The 16,794-nt window shown below is 37.3% G+C and overlaps 1 protein-coding gene across 1 annotated transcript in view; it reads right to left on the bottom strand.

Moving 5' to 3' along the window:
• Positions 1–16,740, bottom strand: part of LOC108240378 (sorting nexin-4) — a 28,845-nt gene extending 12,105 nt beyond the window's left edge. Inside the window, exon 1 of the mRNA XM_037976058.1 lies at positions 16,572–16,740. The gene's annotated coding sequence lies outside the window, so the exon portion shown is untranslated. The remainder of the gene's footprint in view (positions 1–16,571) is intronic.
• Positions 16,741–16,794: the final 54 nt, after the last annotated feature.

The following is a 16,794-nucleotide window of genomic DNA, read 5'->3' as shown; positions in this document are numbered from 1 at the left end:
GAATAATCAGCAATTATATGGTCTTCTTCATGGTAACAAAATGTAGTCATATGTTAAGAAATAAGGATCACAGAGTGAAAAATGGATCTGAACATGATTTTTGATGGGTAGAGATAAAAGGAGTGGAAGATCTATTATCAATAAAACATGCTGTTTTGGGCGGTTTCTTTCATATCTTCTGTCTTTTAAACCAAAGTGAAATATGCAAGCTCAATAAACAATATGAAGACTCTTTATCATGTGGCAACCCACCGGAAACAGGGCCGCGAACCATCGAGGGTTCCGACCCATCGTTAAAAAGCCAGCGTTTTACTGGAAGTGTGAATGTGGTGTATGATGAAAGGAAGGGAATGAGGTGTGTGTATGTGTGTGTGGATGCCTGGAGTTGTGTGCATCTGCAGTGTATGCTATTATTATGTTGCTGTGGTTGTAATGATGTCAGAAACTTGCAAGAGAGTAAACAAGAGTAGCACGCTATCTACAGACAACGTATGAAAACATCATGTAATGCTTGGTTTAAAAACAAATTGTTATAGCCAGGAGATTTAAAAACATATTTGTAAATAAATGCAACAAATTTTTGGCTCCTTTATTCAAATTCTTTCAAATAAAACAAAACTGACTAGAGATGCTGGACAAGTTGGAGACTTAAAGTATATTTAATCACAAAACTATTCAGATTTACAACAATATTCAAATATTCATGGGACCCAGAGGCTGAGCCATTGTAAAACTGTTGTAAAAAATAGTGTTGGGGTTAGTTTTTATGTCATGTGTATTGGTAGAGGAAAACTTGATTTTGTTAGCCTCTTCTCTGGAAATGAAATCAACATTCAGGTCCAACAAACATAGACAATTAAGCAGCAAAGCGTTTTATTTGTGTTGCTGATTTTGTTAAAAAATAAAATAAAATCTGATAAAAAATGACAATGAAAAAGGTGTGGAGTATGCTTTGTGTGGACTATTATTATGTCTTATAAAATATGTGTTTCATGCTTTTGGATTGACACTTTTACAGAACAAGTTATTTGGTACTGTATAATATAAGTATGATATAATGATAATGACATTAAGAATTCTTTAAATGTTAGTGACCAACAGGTTCTAGCATTCTCTTACTATCTGAGGTAATTTTGGGGTCTTGCTAGGATCAGATCAAACTGCAAAACCTTCACAACACACGGCCATCACTTAAACTTACTGTATCACCAGTTTGACATCTTTAGACTTTCGTGAGCAAGGATTACTAAATATGCAGTGTCATGAAAATCTAATACATTCAGTCATTTTAGGAAGATTCCATAAGACCACATGTTCAGGAAGCCATCACAGTTTACACCTGTAGTTCTAAAAGGTTGGACTGCTACATAGGTAATGAAATGTTTCTATCCTCCCTTAGCCCCCCTCTAGCCTTCTCCTTCCTTGTCAATCAGTTGAAGGAGGGAAAAAGTCATTAAATCTCTCTGTTGGCCATATATGTAATTACAGTCTGGCTGTATGTTGCTAAATGCGCAGCAGCGCTAGTCTGGTCTCCATGGTCATGTTTGTTCCTCCCACCGGTTGTGTTTGAAGGCCTTATAATTGGCAGAGGCAGTGTGTCAGGATTAGAGGCTGCTGGTTTGAAACCCTGACACCCCCCATTTTCCCCTCCTCAGGTCCCCCCTCCCCCCTTAACTCCATACCCCAACCCCACGCAGGCTATAACAATCTGAAACCTCAGAATCTGTTTTATACAGCTTGTAATATGTGGGCCGGGGTCTAAAAATGCAGTTCCATTCAAATATACCACCATTTATTTGTCTTTAACTCACATTTTCCATTTTAATTAATTCTTTCCACTCATATGTTGATAGGTCCCACATCCTAGCCAATATATATGAAAATGCACCTTATATCACATTGTTAGCCTTGTTAAGGGTTTCGTAAAAGTGTTAATTAAGTCTGTGTATATTTGACTGGTGCCTGCAAGACGCCTGTGGTCTACTGTCGACCTCTCTCATCTCACTCTACAGTCATCTTATTTAGAACACCTCTTTCAAGAAAGCCAGCCACTCAAACAAAAAAAAAGCAAAGCTGCAAAACTCCAAACTCATCATTTTGACTTTGTAACCTTGAATTTTAAATTAATGAGAAATCATTTGATGTTCAAACCAATGGTATGGTGTCTTTATAACGTTGCTATGGCCTATTTTATTTTACAGAGCTACCTCTGTCTCACTGGCAGTGGTAAAACTCTTGTGGGTTCAAACAAATGAAGGCTGTTTGGGCCATCAAAGCTTTTAAAGTTGAAATGATGGAGCTGAAGGTCAGTGATGTCAGCAAAGATGTTGACTTTGCCTGAGTCAGAGTAGTTTCTGGTTAGCAGAGCCCCTAATTTTTCAGTCTGCCGGTCTCTGTCTCCCAGTTTGTGTGTGTCTCTCTCTCGCTTTCAACTTTTCAGGTTCTCACATAATCTGCAGTTCTCTCCCACAGATCTAGAAACTACCACTCTTTCATCGAAGAGTTAGCTTGAGCCAAAAAATAATAAAATAATTTGTAAATCTAAAAACTTCATTACATGTCAGTGAATCCTAATCTCACAACCCAATGATCACATTAGCAAAATGAATGTACTGAGTCATGCCCATAGATTATTTGACCTACTAGATATACATTAAACAAATATTTAAAACAAAGTGTAGTGTCCTTGTTGCATTTTGTGAAATTCTCACAGAAAGAATTTTGCATGACAATGCTGACAAAGTCTACATTAGAGATGTTGGAGTGGTTGGTGGAGCTGCTGAACAACCAGTTATGTTTTAATGTGCAACAACTTTACTACTACTACAACTTTGGCAAAACAAACAAAAATTGCTGGACACAAAATGCACATCCTGCCCCATTACATTGCTTTATTAGATTTAATTGCTTTAAGGGTTAATAGAGAAGCTGGTGCAGGAGGATGAAGGGCACAAAAACATATACATATATGTATTATCTTCAACTTAATGAACACAATGTTTTTTGTTGATGATTTCAGTCTTGGCAAACTTACATTGTAAACTTTGCACAAAATGACAATCACTGAATTAGTATTATTTAGTTTAAAATATTGCTTTTTTCCTTATACCTTTATAAATATTTCTCAGATATTACAGTACTGACAACATTAGATGTGCAGGTGTTGTTACAAGAATGAAATATGTTGTTGTTTTTGTTACATAATACAAACTTTAAATACTACAAGAATAATTTAATGTCCATAAACTACCAGGCTTTAACAGCTGTAAATATGTCTCTGTACCTTGTGTGATCATACAAAAACTGGACAAAGACAAGGGTTGCAAAAGTTTCATTACACTCCTCTTTATTATGTTGAATTAAAAAAAGTTATTTTGTAAAAAAAAAAAAAAAAAAAAATCTAGATACATTTTATAATTTGCGGACACTATGCAGATGTTTTAATTAATATTTTGTTCATTAACATTGACAGTCCTGTTGGGATGCCTGATTAAAACAGAGTGCAGATGTTGTTGCTGGGAAAAGTAACTTGGTTGAAGTATAATTATGGTAAAGTATAATGATGCTGTGAATGAACTCAAATGAGGATGTTGTTGACTCGGGTGTTGTTTTCAGTCAGCGACACAAACATGTTTGGGGCAGAAGCAGAAAAAAAGACAAAACTTAACATGTGACTTGAATTAAACATTATTTGGTATTTTGGTGAGTAATGCCCAATAACTGCACTGAGACCCTTAAATTGCTTGAGTGGAATTTAGCAAAGCGCTTGAATGCATTAAATGAAAGAATTGTGCTACAGTGAGAAAAAATACACAATGTGTTTGTAGTCCATTTTTATGCATGGATAAACATGAAAATAGTCCCAAAGAAAATAACAACTCAGACTAATGAGACTTTTCTTATAGTTGGTGTTACTGACTCAGAATGTCAGTGTGGGACGTGAACTGAAGAGGGGGTCATATCCTGGACAAGTCCCCATATGTTATGACCACAATAAAAGTGAGACACACCATATGTGAAAATGAATAAAGAATCGTTTATTGAGTCCAAATTTTAAGTCTAAATCATATGTTTACATAACATTATTACATTATAGTACAAATCACATTAGATGGAAGACTTACTAAGACTTACTAAGCCCCTAGTTGTTCAACACCATCAATCATCTGTAGAACAGAGATGCCCTAGCCAGCCGCAGGGGCAGAGATCATAACAAGGAAATAAGGCACTGACTTAAAGATAACCGTCACCACTTGGAAATAACACCATCAATTATTTATCAGACATTTCTAATTTCATCTGTCTTACAAAAAAATGGTAAAATATGTGGACTATTTCAACTAATAAACTAAACATTTGTATTTTATTAGAATTCTACACTGAAACTGACAAATCTCCACAAAATGTTTTAAACTCAAATATTTGCAGATTTGACCACTTCAGTTCTCTACCTGCCTTTGGACAAAAATAGATTTTTCACTGGTGAGTGTGAATGCATCTCATTAGCCTTTATCTACAGATTTTTTGGTCACAATTTATAGTTAATTTATAGTTCAATTTATAGTTAAGTTTAGGATAGACAATAATGGTGGTTTTGAGATGTAAACATAATAAAAAGTGACAGTTCATTCACTATGATTGGTTGATTTTTCTCTTTTTGAAGGAATTATGGTTAGGATTTGGCGAGTAGAACTGGAGCTATGCAAATAAATAAATGTTGCAAGCAGTCATATATCAAAATAGCTGTTTTCAAAGCAGCAAGAATGTCAATATTTATTTAGTCAGTGCTTTTCGATTAAATCTTTGATTTAATTTCAGGATCAGCACAAGAACAGTTGGTTACCACTCTTGCCTTGCAGCAAGAAGGTTCTGGGTTGGACTCCTGGCTGCAAACGTTTTGTGTGAACCTTTCATTTTCTCCTTATGAATGCATGGGGATTTCCCCCTTACTCCAGTTTTCTCCCACAGGACAAAAACATGCATGCTAGTTTAATTAGAAACTCATGTCCTAGGTGTGAATCTGCGTGGCTGTTGTGGCCTTGTGACCGACTGGCAACCTGTCCAGAAAAACACTGGATGCATGTTTTAATTCAGTAGTTTAAACCACAGTTAAAAGTTCAGTCAGAACAAACCATTACTAAAACTGTTAGCGTCTCAATTCATTTCTTAATCCTTAATTTCTGTTTTAAATCCAACAAATATGTTTATATGACTTTATTCACATACAGATTGCAAGTCATGTATGTTTATATGTATCTTTTTTTACTGAGTCACCAAAATAAAACATGCACAGATGGTATGTATCAATAAATTCATACAAAAAGTAAACTATTATTGAAAAAGGTATCAAACATATAAATTTCATCTAAGCAGGTGTTTACTTGGATCTGATCAGGCTAAAAGCCTGCCTGGATAAAATCACCAGCAATATATGAAATAAAAGCACAAAACAAACAAAAAAGGAACTATTCCACCATTAATTTATGCCTTCAATTTTTGAGGTGCTGTGAACGACAAACACTGCAGCTGAACGTGGAGGTCCTTTTTAAATGTCAAAAGTTACCTCAGGGAGCCTTAATTAGGCATTTTTTCTTTCCTGATGTCTCTATGGTCTTTTCACCCTCTAAGCCATGGTCCGTATGGCACGTAGTCATTTGGTACTCTTTGAATGGACTTCATGAAAACTATTGTAATCATGCAACAATGGTGAAGTATCCCAATGGGCCTTTGAATGGAAATGTCTTTATTCAATAAACAGTTGAACAATAAAACACCATGTAATTTCCCCAGTTTCTTTTTGTCCACTGAATAAATATTTCTCTGTCTTTGCACAAGTGAGACATTGGGTGGGTGCTGGACAGTGAAAGAATATTTCTTTTTTTTTTTCTGTTTGTTTCTTCATTTGGGGCCTTTTTGTGCTGTTTGCATCAACAGTGCTTGCTACTTTTGTTTCAGATATTAAGATATCTTTGAATAATTCTTATATTCAAAGTGTTAGATTGTTTGCTGCCTCTTTATGTTCCCGATCCAGTTTTGTTTCATATTGCTCAGTGCAGGAAAAAGCTATCATCTTTCTTCATCTATTATACATCTCCGTTAAATGCCTTTCCCTCAGTCTTTACACTTGTTTTCTGTTACTCTGCATTACTGCCCCCCTTCTCTAAAAGACTGAAGCCCACACCCCAGACATCTGTCTCACCGCAGCACACAGCTTCGTTGTGTCAGAACGCTATAAATATCAGCTCACACAGACACACACAAACACATAGACACACATACTATAAATACCATCTCTGTGCAAAACACACTGCTGCAGTATAAATGTTTCAGTATAAATGTATAATGAATTTATTGATATGTTACTCATGCCAGCAGGCACTGTTTTGAGCCACAGAGTGGTAAACCAATGTGGTGGAATTGAAGTGGTGCTGAGGGATTGTGGGAACGCATGTTCCGAGTTAGGCAGCTGACCAATCAGTGGGCTGGAAGCTGGAAGCCGCATCACAAAAAGAGCTACTGATCAGTCCCAGTCCTCATAGCCATCCATCTTTCTTCTTATTTCTTTGCTTTCTTGCTTTTCTGCTTGCACTTCTCCATTCAGTTTTTAATCTCTTTTCTTCTTTCGTTATCTTTTGTCTGTTTTTCTTTCACTTTTCTACTAATCCTTCCTTTTACCTCTCACATACTTTCATTCTGACACATGCCGTCTTCGTTGTTTACTGTTCATTTATTTGCCTTACTCAGTCTCATTTTAAGATGTCATTATTACAACATGCAGATATGTTCTGTGTGAAATTGCCAACAAAACATTTCCATTGTCTTTTTCCTCTTGTCTATGCTTACTTTTTCAGTTGTTCAAGCCAATAACTCGTGTTTTGGCACCAGTGTGAAAGAGCAATTGGTTTCAATTTGCTGGTTCAACACCTGGTTGTGCAGTGAACTGCTGTGTTCACTGAAAAAGAAACTGTTATAGTTTTTACACATTTTAAACAATTCCTGCTGAGCTGATACGTTTCTTTATACACTTAAAAGATCAGCTTGGTTGTCACATTACCTGCTGTGTAACAGCAATTAGCACAATATATTGCTTTAATGACAAGGACCTGCGTGGCCTGATTTTTCTGAGAATGATGTGAGCAGAGAGTCTGAGAAATATAAAGTTAAATTTATCCTGGCCATGTTATACTACAGCTTACAGAGACCTAATACCACATCATGAAAAGGTTAAGTTTAACCAGATGATGTCAAAGTGTGGGATAATGTCTACCTTCACAGAACCAGCATCACATAAAAACAAACAAGAAAATAGTTTGGATGAAAAGATAACAATAGTATTTCTTCCAATAATTTGCCCTAAAAAGTTCTGTTTGGACATGTCCAGGATGTACCACAGAGTTACTGCTGGAGATAGGCACCAGCTCCCCGCAACCCGGAAACGATGGATGGATGGATGGATGGATGGATGGATGGATGGATGGATGGATGGATGGATGGATGGATGGATGGATGGATGGATGGATGGATGGATGGATGGATGGTCGGTGGAGTCTGTGTTTGAATGCTGCACGCAGTAGATTATCAGTACTGGGGCTGATTTTTTTTACATAAATGTGGAGTTAAAAAATCTCTACTGAAACCAATAAGACAAGAAGATGGCCACCAAGAAGATGAACACTTCATGTGTTGTGATCTGTGGGAAGTGAATCCTGAAAGACTGCAGGAGTTTTGGCATGCTTGTAATTATGTGTGTGCTCTGTGTGTGAATGTACATGAAACATCAAAGAGTCCTTTCCTGGTAAATACACACATTCATTGCTTTGCAAACACACACACAAAGTACATACCAACTTATGTATGTTTAGGCCAAAAATATCTGAACATAAAACTGATTTAAACAAGCTTCTCCAGTCCAAGCATTTTGATTTGTACCTTTTAGACAAAAATACTCAGTGGCGTAGTTTAAAGTGTGAATTGAAGGTTTTAGTTTAGTACCTTTTACAGAGAAATATTAAAAAATAATAGTTTGACAGGTAGAAAATAGTATTTTACCACCAACAAATTGAATCCCAAAGAACCATTAGTTGTAAACTTCAACTGAAGGGTGACATATCTCACAGATTTTCAACACATTTTCTTTCACATACTTTAGGTCTGACACTTCTTTTATCCTCTATTTGTACCTTTTTTCTTATTTGCTGTTTTCGTTAAGAACAAGGATTTGACAGAAATTTAGTGAAAATTTCTAAATCTTTTTCACACTACTGTACATGGTAAAAAACCAAAGCATATAACATAAATAGTTTATTGCATGAATCGTAGCTTGCCTGAAATTTCAAATGTCAAAGCATCACTAACTTGGTTAAAGTTAGTTGTTCTACTCAGAAGGACAGTGTGTTGCATTGCCCAGTATTATTGGAACCTAGAATATCTTGGTGGGATTCTTATGCTTTTGCTCTTGTAAACAAAACATTGCTTCATTGCGTCGAAAGAGCTTTGTTGTATTTTTCAGTACTGATTTACAAACCAAACTCTTATAAGCTTAATATAATCTGGGCCTTCTCTGAATACGTTGACCTATTATGTATATACAACAAGATAAGGACACAAAGTTTGATCATCTTAAGGTTAAATGCACTCTAATAAATGCTATTAAAATGGATGTACGGTGCTGCAGAAAATAATTGAATGAGCTGACTGTCTTTAAATATGATTATATGTGTCTCCTCTGCAGTCGTGCCCTCTGTGTTTGACTTTCTCTGTCATCCCACTCACTATGACCGCCTCTGTCGTCATCCATGAACTTTTTCCCTGCCTCAAATCTCTTTCAGTGTTTTCTTAGAGCCACATCTTTCTGACCTTCATCCAGCTTCAATCATCAGAATTATTTTGGTTACTGGTCATATAAATGAGGACACAATGGCATTTAACAAAAATGATGTTATTTTTATTTGTTAACCACTATTTATGATTGCATGCGAGGTTTATGTGTAATTTTATTATTACTGACTTACTTCCTTTTTTAACCTTTCCCTTTCCCTTTGATCTTTCTTGTTTGAACTTTTTATCTGTGCCCTCTTACTTTTTAGCCTACATCTTGTTTGTTTCTGTCCTTTTTTTCAAATTTCCATTTCTCCCTCTCTTTCTCACTTGCTTCCCTCCCTTTTTTCTTTTTCTACCCAAACTTCTGCAGCCCAGCTGGCAAGGGTTTCTAGTGGTGTAGTAAAATATAAATATAATAAGGACGTTTTTGAGCTGGTGAATCCATTCTGAGCAGAGAAACATCACCACAGAGCCCACAGATGTGGCACACACTCAGGAGAGAGGGATCTAGAGAGGGAGGAGAAAAACTCTCATACGACACATGTAGCAGCAGGGGCACCGGGCAGCATTTTAGTTTGTATTAAAAAGCTACTTGCTGTGAAGGGAAATTGGACAAATTTGACTCAAGTTTGGATGCAATTTTCAAGCAGGTTTTCAGTCAATAAACGTCACTCAGTCTTTATTTCCTGAACTGGTTGAATTTTGAATTAAAGTGAAAAGACAGATTTATGAAACTATTTTGCCACCGAATCATGAAATGGTGGCACTTCTGTTAATCAAACTGCTTCTATTTGTTGTGCGTGTTTGTTTGTTTTTTTTTTCAATTCAAACAAATGTTTAATTAGTATAGAACCAACTAACATTAATATTTTTATGTAAGGAAGACCACTCTATCTGATGGGAATATTTTCTACTGGATGAATTATTTCTTTTAATTCTTATATAAAGAAAAGAACAGAACATGCTGCACACTTAAATGCACAGTTATCATTCATATGTGTGTTTGGATGTGTATGTGCATACATGTGTGCTTCAAAGTCTTTCAAGCACATGTGTTTAATGTCAGAGCAGAGCTTAGGCTCCTTCAGTCCCCTGGGTAGCTTTTTTGTTTGCTTTAGCCATGTGGTGGCTAGCCTTGCCCGCTAACTCCAAGACACATTTAGCCTGTGCTCCACTTTTATATCATCCAGCTTTTATTTTCCTTCTGTCTGCTCTGACCAAGCACATTAAAGTGAACTCGCCTTTAGGAAGACTAGTAATGGTGCCACTCTCAACCAGTGACAGACTGATTTGGTCATTGTGGTTTTCACTGGCTGCCATGTTAGTTACCGTTTAGCTTAACTGCTGGCTTTGACCAAGTGGCCCTCATACCAAAAATATCTGTTGGAATGTGTGAAGACTAGTGTATTTTGAATTTAGAACCATCTATCTCCTTATTATAAACAATAAACTTGCACAATTTCAGACAGAACCACTTTGATTCTTGGACGTCTTGCACATAAACATAGGAAGAGGTGTTTATTGTAGTCAGGGGGTTGGAGGCTGAAGCGTGTGGAGGAAAAGAGGGGCAAAAAGAGGAGGAGGAGAAGGAGGGAAAGTGGTTTTCGCCACCAGTTGTTGTTACCTTGAGTTACCTTTAACTGACATTGCAAAAGGAAAAAAGAAACACCACAAACCACAAATATGCAAGCTTTGAGTGCAAAACAGCCCAAACTCACTTGTTTACTAAATAATGTACCATATGCCATTCACTGCTTCTTACTCCTTCAATCCCTCTCCTCTGTTTTAACAAACATTTATTTATTCATTCATTCATTCTTGCTTTTTTATTTGTTGTTCTTTTCAATGCTTGATGGTTTTTGAACCCCTAAGAATTTACTATAATTAGGCACAATTTTGCCCTAAAATAATTAGATTTTCATGGAAGTCTCAAATGGCAATAATATAAACCTAATAAAACAGTAAGCAAGGAGAAATAATCTCCTTCCTTATTGTTTTGTTAGGATTACAGTTTTTGTTGAAGGACCCAATTGCAGGCATGCAGGAGGCAAAATAACTGTAAGCCAAGTCTTTAGTAGTTTTGCAAAGAATCTAAAAAGGAGTAAAACGTGTCACAAAAAGGAACAAAAATAAACTGGCAAACCAGCAAGATGAATGGCGGTAAACAGAGAATCTGACTAATCTGAATACAGTCAAGATGTGTATCTACTAAAAGGTTGATGAGTGAATGGTAACAGGTGTGCTGATTGTCAATGGAACACAGGTGAGTGATGAGCTAGAAGCAGGGACTAATGACAACATCTGGTGGCTGTGACCATAACAAAACCAAGAGCATAACACCAGAAAACAAACAGAAAGATTACATAGACAAGACAGAAGTTTGTGAAAAAAATGTGTTTTGAGAAAGAGAAGAGGTTTAGCTCATTTGCGATTGTGGTAGTAGTATCATGGTTTGGGACTGATTTCTATGCCTATGCCTGTTCCAAGGCAACCTGCCATCAGTGTCAGAAAAATATAGTTTGAATTGTGCTTTTACTGAGTTGTATATTTGTAATGCAAACAGACTTTTGCTCACAGAGCAAGATAATGACCTATTATGACCCAAGGTTTTATTTAGAAAATGGTTATAAAAGAATAAATTGATGTTTTGAAAAGGCCAAGTCCAAGTGATGACTTTTGTGAAGATGCTCATTTTAGGAAATTGTTGCACTGACTGTTCAAATACTATTCAACAAATACAGTCATCTCATCAACAAATAAATAATTGCTTTTGGAACAACGTGATACCTCTAAAACTCACTGTCCAAATCATGAAGTCAAAGATCTAATGAAACCTTTGATCTTTATGCTGACTTTTCATTTACACGTCTTGATCAAATACCCTAACCCAAACTCAACTGCAAAATTTAGTTATATTTGTTCTTTTGGTGTGCTACTGCCTTTGATACTTCTCAGTACTTCAGTAAATAAGTTTAATTATTTTTCTAATTCGTTTAAATATTTGCGTGAATTTATGCCCTATGCCCTATTTATGCTGAAGTACGGTACACTCTATATTTTGCTCACCACTTTAATTTTCTTACTCTCTTTAAACTGTTTTTATCTTTCATTATCTGTTTTTTCCCCTTTATAGTCATTTTTCACATCACTTTCTTTTCATCTTCTAAGAATTTTCTTTCATCTGTCTTCATCCTTTTGCTCGTCTCAGAACCTTTGTTGGTTAAGGCGCCGGGTATGCGTGGGTAACCCCGATGCCCATGTAAAGGCTGTGGACTTTTAGAGCCTCAGTGTCAGTAGATGAAAGCAGAGGGAGATTCTGGGGCTGGCACCCATCTCCTTCTGTCCTGCCACCATGGCCTCTTATTTCACAGAGAAAATTAATAACTTTGACAAACATCAATGAGCAAGGCCCTGATGCTTGCTTGGCTTGTCGGCTGGTCTGGTGTGTGTGCATCTGGTCACACATGCCTCAATATTTGTGTCTTCCTCTGTATGTTTATGGGCCTACATGAGTGTGCACATGTATCTAAGTTGATACCTTACATGAATGGCACAACAAAGCTGACAGGAAGCGTGTGTAACAAAGAAATAGACAGTTTGATGAATGGTAACATAAAAAAGAACATATTAGCAGGAAATCAGGTTTCATTTTTGGTTTGGTCTGATCAGATTGCTGTCTGCTTGAAAGTCCCCAGTGTTCTTTTTGGAGTCCAAAAAGTAACTGAGAGATGGATGGATTTAGGGAAAGATGGATGGATGGGAACGTGTGACCACTTCTGAAGCATTGTCGACAACCATGCTGAACAGGCAACAGGCCTGGCTGAAGCCACTCCTGTATTTATGAACTTCAAAGGAAAGATGACACACACACCCACACACACACACACACTCTCACACACACACAAACTCAGACAAGCTCACTCACACCCAAAAAACATTGGAGACATGCTTGTGCAAATGTAGATATCAAAGTGATTTGCATAAATGCTAATTTCTGCTCATATCTTTGTTCAACAAAAGCACCTGGTATCTACAATCACATAGTAATGGGTCAGGTGTCAAAACTCAAAATGTAATCCTGTTTGCTATTTAGCCTGGGCTCATGCTATGCATTTGAACTGTTTTGTGCAAGAAAGTTTGAATTTAAAGGTTTAATGTGCAGAAAACTGTTTTCATAGATTTAAAAAAGTAACCAGTTGACCAATATTGTTTGTGTGAAAAATATGATTACCAGAACAATCTTGTTAGTTAATAATAAAAGATAATAAAAAATATCACAAGAACCTGGAAAGCATAACCTAGGAACTGTCTAATGTAAACGGATTGAAGTTTTATTTGTGTGTTTTTTAGTCAGCATTTGGAGACTTTAGTTACAGCTTAGAAAGAACTGTGTAGTGTATGTGTAAACTTTTGTTCTCAGTGTTTCAAACCTCACTACAGCAAATGTTAACACTAATCGTGGTGCAAAAAAATAAACAAACCAAAAAACACATTTATGTTTTGGACATCAGCAGAAAGCAATACTCAAAAAGGAAAATAATAAAAAGATATAATAGGCATAGCCATAGTTAAAGGCTTGAACCTTGGCATGTCTTTTCAGGGTTGTATGTTAACTATTCTGCAAACGCAGGAGTCAAAATGAAGTTATGTTGACATAGCAACTTATTTTTTGTCCATTTGACATTCAACAAGATTGCACAAAACTATACTGATAAAAGATGTTGAAAAAGTGGAGCACAGGCACGCCAAGTTTTGTGTAAATCTTGAGTGCTAAAGTTTAGAAAATAAGGGTCATTAGAACTACATTCAGTCTGCATGTCTAATATTTAGCATTAATTTGATCAAAATACTGAAAAGAAATCCATTATATGTTACATTTTTCTAACAATTATGAACATGCTCTTGTTCATTGAGAAACTCTTGTTTTGGAGACTTCTATAGTGAGAAAAAATGTCTTAATAAAAAGAAAACTTCTGAGATTACCACTATTTCATTATTCTCTTTCAAAGAGAAACTTCCCTTTAACAAAATTAAATTCTGGGACAATCTGGTATCCAACACTCTGAAGAAAACTCATTTTTACAAAGTGCAAAGTGTTAGATTTAACAGCCAAGATAAACCATGATGATTACTGAGGTTTGACGATGATGATAGGTAAATTCTGTAACCTTTGAACAGAAGCTGTGGCTTTTTAAAATGGATCATAATTCTGCTGCTGTTGCCTCTTTCTTACTTTTAAAATAACTAACTTCATTTCTAACTCTGAACTAGTCAAACTCTTTCTTTTTATCTTCAATAACCCTGTCTGTGGAACAACCACCTGAAAGTGACCATGAAGCAGGACGTCTGTGACGCTTTTCCAAATGTTCTTTTTTTTTTTTAAACTAAAAAGCAAAGAAAAGTTCCTTGTTTACAACGCAGTAAACCTTTACCAAAGCTGCTTTACCTCAACTTTAACTCCTCTGTGACAAAATGTGATTCCTTGTGACTTGTTTGTGTGTTTCATACCAGGAAGGATTCAATAAATTTACACAAGTGGCTGTAGACTTTCTATTTTAGCCAGAGAGTAAACACGGCTATAGATGGCTGTTTGCTGTTCGGGAATCCTTCTCTTTGCCTTCTTCTGTTCCACTGAGATACATGAAAAGCAGCAATGCAGCAGAAAATACCTTATGGTGTTTGCACTCACAAATAATAAATGGAAAACTTCAGGTCTGCACAGTTCGATTCATTCAAATAGGGGAGCCCTGAAAAACAGTGGTGAGACCACTGATTTTCTGCTGGCAAATATTTGAAGAGCTAATTTGGAGGGGCTGAGTTTGCCTATGTGCATGTATGTGTGTGTGTGCTGGTGTTTGTGTGTTTTTCATTCACATGCAGCAGGAGAGCTAGGCAGGAAAACAGTTATTAGGTTAAAGAAGTCTATTAGATATCAGACTAACTGTCAAATGGTTAATTACCTTATTATGGGTCAATGTCCTAGCAGTCAACCAACCAGTGACCTTTGATCACATTTAATACTGGAATACAATGAGAGAAAAGGCTGGCAGAACAACCCATTCTGGGAAATTGATCAGTTTAATTGATTTGTATTGTCTGTTGTTTACAGTCCAAACACAAAGAAGAAGAAAAAAAGTGTTTATCAGCGTGTCAAGGGCACAAACAGACATAGACATCAAGTGGAAATGTGATCTGGGCTGCAGAGAAGGTTGTTTTCCTGCCTGCCAGCCAGGAGCACCCCAAGATGGGGGCACAGTGAAGTGTACGGTGGCACACCAAAGCCAAAAGCCATAACAACATTTCATTACACTGCTGTCATAGGTTAGCAGAAGAATACTGCAATACGGGAATCAGGGAATTATCTTTTGATATAAATGTACTTTTCATTCTATTTTATTTTATTTACCAATAACAACATACTCACTATTTAACCCATTGAAACTGGTCACCCCCTCTCTTAAATTTATATTCATCATTGAAACTAGTATTTTCTTGAACAAACATATATTGCCCACCACCTTGCATGCCAAAGTTTTAAACAAAGTTCTCATAAGATCTGTTTCTAAGAGTGTGATAATCTCAGCTACTACCACACCAAATCTGGCCTAAGTATCTGCAAAACTGACCAAGTTGTAGCCATTTTGGGGCTTGCTAAGGTTAACCAGCTGTGGCTGCCATCTTAAATCAAGTTCACTTCAAAAGGTAATCACTTGGAGATAGGGATGAACCGATATTGTTACCAGTATTGGGCATTGGTTCCGACACCATGTGCTTGTACCCAAACTTGTATTAGTAAAAACAGTTCAATACCACCATCTCAAATGTAAGTACTTGTACTTGTACTAGGTTTAAAAACATATCTGGTACTGGTGCATCCCTAGTGGTTGATATACAGCCAGTAATTACTTTTTAAGAGTTTCATAAAAATCCACCCAGTGGTTTACAACATACAGACAAATGCACACAAAAAACTTTATCATCTGCCTTCACCTTTTGAGGTGGGTGATAATTAACCCAAATGAAAGTGAAACTTTGACCTTCTGGACAAAAAAAAAAAAAAGAACCAACTGGACTTGCATTGTTTCCTTTCTTCCAGAACTCTTGTTTAACCCTTAGATCACCTCACCTTCTGATTATGTATGTGGGACTGTCTAGTCAGGGAGTGGGGGACCAGCAAATGTAACTGGAGGGGGGGGCACTGTCCTTCATGGACGACCCCTTTGTGGCGCCCTTGGTGTCAACAGAGTGTAGACCGGACTCTCCAGTGCGCCCTGTGCCCAGAAGAGGGGCGGGGAGGGTGGCAGAGTGCAGGGACAGAGGGAGCGAGGGAGTAAGGAGGAGGAGGAGGAGGAGGAGAAGGAGGAGAGCAGTACTGGCAGGGTGCGGTCTGAAGTGGCAAGAGATCGTTTTGGATCACTCAATTCCCTTCAATTCATCTGGAAAGCTGCAGCTTGTTGCATGTGGAGAGGACGCAGGCCAGAGAGGGCATCCAGCAAGCAGCGGAGGGAAAGTGGCTGATGTGACAGTTCTCCTCGTGCGCAAGAAAGAGAGGCAGGGAAACCACAACACTGGAACTTGGATATCAGCAGTAACCGCTCTCTCTCTCTCTCTCTCTCTCTCTCTCTCTCTTTCTCTCTCTCTCTCTCTCTCTCTCTCTCTCTCCCTCTCCCTCTCTCAAACTCTCACACCCACCAAATCGACTTTGAACCTGTTTGTTTAAATCCGCGGACTTTACAGCCCCGCACACTTACTGTTGATTCTGTAAGGCGGCGGGAGAGGAGACTTTTCTGCTCAGATCTGCAGAACTTCCAAACTTTCTGCTTTCCTCATGGTGCAGCGTGGAGACGAGGAGCGGACCTTCTTCTATCCGTATCTTCCGGACGGGCTGTTGCGACTGTCACGGACAATGGAGACTGAATCTGGGAGGCACTGAAGACATCTCTCTCTCTCCCACGGGAGTCCTCCCTCCCTCCC

This window comes from Kryptolebias marmoratus, linkage group LG6 (assembly GCF_001649575.2).
Source record: "Kryptolebias marmoratus isolate JLee-2015 linkage group LG6, ASM164957v2, whole genome shotgun sequence".
NCBI classification, from domain to species: domain Eukaryota; kingdom Metazoa; phylum Chordata; class Actinopteri; order Cyprinodontiformes; family Rivulidae; genus Kryptolebias; species Kryptolebias marmoratus.
Note: the sequence above shows the minus strand (reverse complement) of the source record. Positions and strands in the feature narration are given on the sequence as shown.